Genomic DNA, 6,018 nt, shown 5'->3' with positions numbered 1-6,018 from the left:
TTTCTTATTTTTCAAGGAATTGATTTATTTGATAAACATTTTTATTTCTTCTAGATTTTATAAAACAATTAGTGGTGTTATTTCTTTAGCTATTTGTGTGCCTCTTCTTTTCTGTCAAACCGTTAGACTAGGCTTAAAATTCGAGTTGAAGCATGTTATTTTTGGTTTTATTTCTTTACATACTATTTTAATTTATTTCTTATTATATTTCCTTTGTCATATTTATATTTACATATATTTTTTTAATTTTTTTATTTTGCAATAGGTATATTTCTATATTATTTGATATTAAGTGGATTAGAAAATATTTGAACCTCTAATCTTCTAGATCAATAGTACAGATTTTATGACAATTGAACTCTGCTCATTTTGTTTTTTAATTTTGAATTTAAATTTTGCAATAGGTATGTTTTATTATTTTCTACTCCAATATTTACATAGCAATATAATTGAGTTGGATCTAAGTTGACATCATTTAAGACAAAGGTCTTGAGTGAGAGAAAATATTGTAAATCAAAATTTGGCAACATTTGAAGAACATAAAGAGTTTTATTATTCTTGTTAATTTTGTATCAAGACTAGTTTGTATTAGATAATGTAAGATTTTGATCATTTCTTTTTAATGCATTAGGATGCATATTATGTATTGTTATATTATATGACTAAATTATATTTAAATTTTAAAAAGTGAAAAACAAAAACAAAAACAAAAGAAGAGACGAAAAAATAGTTCTCAAACACGTTTTTGTTTTTATTTCTTCTTTTCAAAAATCAAGAAACAAAAATAGTTACTTACATATTCTTGTTTCTAGTTCTTAAAATACAGAAAACAAGAAACACGTTAGAAACAAGTAGAGAAGTCCATGTGGTGGGGAAGGGGACAATGGGGATGGGGAAGCACGTTAAAATATACAAGGAAGGCTTCCCCATCCCCATCCCGGCCCCCTATTGTAATCTCCATCTCGGTGAAATTCTTCACGAAGATTGGACGGGGATTCTCCACAAGGAATTCGAAGGGATTGGGTTCCTATAAGGAAAATTTTTTCATTTGTTTTTTTTTTTATTTATTCATTTTTAATAACTTTTAAGTTTATTATCAACCAAATAAAAGTTTATATATTAAATAAGTTATTTCGAATACATTTTATATTTAAAGAAAACACTATAAAATTTCATAATAAAAACAATAATATTATATGTGAAGAAAATATAAGTTAATACTATAATTTTTAAAAGATAAAATTTAAATATTACAATATCATAGGTTAACCTTCCATTTAAATATTACAACATTCATGGTCTTAAAAGTAAGAAAGTCTTAAATATTAAAACATCTTAGAAATGTATTAAAGTATGAAAATTTTGATATGAAAAATTAGAAAATGACTAACTTTTATGCTATAATTTTTGTAAAGTGTATATACATAAATAACCAAATGTGAGTTTATTTTATATATATACATCGGGATGGGGTGAGGCGGGCAACTAGGGACGGGGCGAGAGACAGAGAATGTAGTTCTCGTCTACATCCCCATTTAGTCAATGAGAAGAAAATTCTCCCTACTCCCTCCCCCATTCCCCATCCAATTAGAAAATTTTCGTTTCGAATGAGGTGAATCCCTATGGTATAAATGGACATCTCTATTTTCAATTAGACTGATCTATTGATTTCAAAATTACATATCATCTTAATTATTTTTAACTAAAGTGAATATATTTTTTATTTTTCCAATAAATTGTATGTTGTTAATATTTCATATTATATAATAAATATAAGTAGTCTAAATACAAAATTTCAAATTTCTGGACTAACTTATTAGAAACTAAAAGAAAGAATAAATAAGCAAGAAGTGGTTGCCAAAATGCAGTTTAGTTTAGTTGTTGTTGTTGTTTTTTTTTTTTTTTTTTATAATTTATTGAAAAATAAAAAACAAGAATCAAGAAGCATAAATATTAACAAATAAGCCTTTAGAATTCTCTTGTTCAAGTTTAAATATAATGCAGATCAATTATTTTTTAAAAAAAAAATTAATTTTACAATAGATGTATTAGACACAAAATTCAAATCCCATATACTCATTACCAACATTTTTAAGGTTTCAAACACCTAATAAAATTGAAAAGTTTGGAAATCTATTAAAGATTCTCATTGTCAACTTTTTTTTATTACAGAAATATAGAAGTTTAAGAACTATTGTAATTTATCCTTGAATTGATATAGGATAATAATGAAAAAATATATATTTAATTATGAATAATAATTATGAGAGTGTAGATACTAGACACTAGGAGAGTGTTAATTTTGAAGTTGGGCGAGAGAAAGGACTTTGAAAATTTATTATAATTATAATAATTAAGGATTTGTTTGATAGGGAACCCAGATTCTATTTTATGTTTTCAGATTTAATTCAATGAAAATGTATCTAGTTGACTGTTTTGATTCTATTTCTGAAAATTGCTTCAAGATTCAATGATCCAAACCATGCAAATTTTAAAAATAATTTTTTTTAGTGTATCCATAAATTTTAAATTTTAAATTGCATAATTTTATTAACCATAATAAAAAAACAATAACAATTATACTATTTCATACTAAAAACTCAATAATTTTTATAAAATTTAAAATAAGTAATATATTATATATATTAGGGAATTAATAATGAATAGCAATTTTAAAATACTATAAAGCAAGTGTGTCACCCATATTTTTTATTTTGAAAATATGGTAAGATTTTCAAATATGGAACTTAGTTTATTATTTGGACAATGACAACTTTAATAAAAATAAATAAATACAAAATTTGGAGCGTGCCCTTTGTAAACATGGCAAATCCCACCAATGCGGCCATGATTCACTGACTTTATTCTACCTGAAATTTGATTGTTGTCTGATTTTTATATGATTGTTATGTGATCATAATCTGATTTTTATTTGATATTTATTGTTATAAGATTGTTATCTGATTACTATATGATATACTGATTGTTGTCTGTTTATTGTTTGATTGTTATTTAATTGTTATCTTATATTGATTTGCTATCTAATATTGGTTATCAAATTGTCAATGGTACTAATTGTTACCTGATTGTTGTCTGATTACAACAATAAAATAGCAATTAGTGATACTAATTACTATTTGATTGTTGTAATCAGACAACAAAACAATTAGTATCATTGACAATTTGACAAATTGCTATTTGATTACTATTTGATTATTATCTAATTGTTATTTGATATTGAGTACTTTGTGATTGCTATATGATTATCATGCAATTTCTATTTGATGTTTGAAGCCATAATTGGGATAATTGATAAAATAATTATTTGACGTAGTTTGATATGAAATTTGATAATTGAGGATTTGGAGAATTTGAAAAATTTGGAATTTAGAAATTTAGAATTGAATTAGAAAATTTTGATTTATTGGATTGAAGTTTGAAACAATATATATATGAGAAGAAAAAAGGTAAAAACACCCATGATTAGAATAAATACATTTGTAAGGAAGGAAATAACATAAAAACTCCATTCAACATTATGATGTATGTCACCACATCTCAACTTAAAAAAAAAAAGAATCTCAAGAAAAAACAGAGAAAAGAAATATCAAAATATGTCTTCAAACACAAAACTCTACAAAATCAAAGAAAAATATATTGAAAAGAGGAAAAAACTTGTAATGTCACCAATAATCAAGAAGGCAAAATCAATATGATTGAGAATCCATTTTTAAATGAGTTATAAAAATTAGGGCATTTAAAAAATTTTGATAATATTTTTATTTTTTTAGTTATGACCATACCAACTAATAATCAAGGAGGAAGAATCTCTTAAATCGAATAAAAAAGAAATCGTATTGGAGAAAAAAAAAAGAGAGGAATGTGAAATATGGAACTTAGTTTATTATTTACTCCGATATTACCCATATTTCAAAAAACTTTGGTAAAAATTAGGGAATAAAAAAGAAATCGTATTGGGGAAAAAAAAATTTGAGAATCCATTTTTAAATGAGTTATAAAAATTAGGGCATTTTAAAATCTTGGATAAATCTTGGAATATGTTTTATTTTACATTTATACCATTAATTATTATATTATAATTTAACAATTTCTTACAATACAACAAAGTCTCAACTTTTGGACTTCAATAAAAGCTAACCTTAACTTTTTTGTCCCTAACTATTCCCCATTTATAAGTTGTTTCTACCTAAATAAAACTAGCTTTCATTAACTTATTTTTAAAATTATTAATCTTAGTTTCATTTTTACTTAGTCTCTTCTTTCCCAAAATTATTTGTGAGTAACATATTTATTGGGTTGAATAAACTTTACCTAATTACTTAGATTTTGTTTGGTAATATTTTTCGATTTTTATTGTTGTTATGTTTTTTTTTTCTTTTTAGAAATATATGTGTTTGGTGATCAATCTTATTTCTTATTTATCACACATTTCATTAACATTTCCAAAATTTCCAAAATAGTGTAGAAATATTGAAAACAATAAAATTCAACTTATTGTCTCTTAGTTCATATTGTCAGTTTTTTCTGTAGAAGTTTCATTTTATCATAAAATCATAGCAAATATCTAAAATTGAATATGCCAAAATATTTTTAGATATTTATTTTAAAAACTAATTTTCTTGTAGACTTCATTTATTTTTAGTTTAAAGTTTTAGAAAATAAGAAACAAGGAAAATGGTCATCAAATATATATCTTTGTTTATTTTTCTAATAAAAAGGATAGAGAAGAAGAAATCATAAATAGGGCTACCACTATTTTTAATTCTGAATTTCTGGTTTTGAAAATTATGCCGTCCTCATAATTTTTCTTTGGTAAGTTTCTTTAAGAACACATATATTCTCAACCAAATTTCAAAAAAAAAATGAAAAAGTTTTCAAAAGTTACTTTTCTTAGTTTTCAACATTTTTTTGGTTTTTTAAAATGTTTTGAAAAAATAAATATTAAAGTAATAAAATTATAGATAAAAATAGTATTTAATGTGCTTGATTTTCAAAGATAAAAAAATTTTAAAAAATCAAAAATAAAAGATTTTTCAAAGATAGATAATTAAAAGAAGAATAGTTATCAAAGGAGACTTTAATGTCATAATTTTTTCTAGATGTAGTTTCTTAATGATTGACATGTGGTTATAATTACTTATTTTTAAGATGGCAGTAAATATAATTACTATAATAAAAAATAACCACTATATTATGAGAGGCTAGAAAAAAGAAGAATTTCATTTAATCATGAAAAACTTATTAAAGATTATTTAATTATTTTAGTATCTGAAGATTTAAATTTTTAGTAATAAAAAGTAAAGCTTAATTATCATTAAGATATGACCAAAGTGAAATTTGCTCAATGGTATTGGTATGACCTTCATTTTTAGAGGTTGGAGGTTCAATTCTCCATTTCATTGTACTAAAAAATATTAACGTAAAGTTATGATTATATTGACTGTACTTATTTAATTGGACATATTAAAAATATGATCCAAAGTTTGGACAACATACTTCTTGTTACTGTCTAACCAATGGTTAAATACTAAGTTTAAACATTATTTTAGCTCTTAAATTTAAAGTTACTTTATTTCGTTCTTGATCATTAAATTTATTTTTGTTTGTCTCTAAGTTTTCAAAATATTTATTTCATTCCATAACTTAATTTTAGAAAACAATCATTTTGGTTATTGTTAATTTTTATATTAATTTTTCATTTAATATCCCACTTGTTAAATATTTGTCTCTAACCTACATTACTTTAAGATTATACTTTCTTTCTTTCTTTTTTTCCAATACTTTGAAATCCTACTTCTATTTATAACATTCTAGTACACATGCTAAAAACTATCTAGGACATTGATTTGCTAAGAAAATAAAGATTATGACCAAAATATGGTTATTGTCTTTTTTTTTTTTTTTTTTTTTTTTTAATTACAAGGATGAAAATAGATAAAGGGATTAATCAATTGGAACAAATTTGAAACCCGATGATCCAAAATAGATCTGAGATAT

The sequence above is a fragment of the Benincasa hispida genome, chromosome 8 (genome assembly GCF_027475165.1).
Source record: "Benincasa hispida cultivar pf3 chromosome 8, pf3_genome.v1.1, whole genome shotgun sequence".
Taxonomy (NCBI): domain Eukaryota; kingdom Viridiplantae; phylum Streptophyta; class Magnoliopsida; order Cucurbitales; family Cucurbitaceae; genus Benincasa; species Benincasa hispida.
This window is presented reverse-complemented; position numbering follows the sequence as displayed.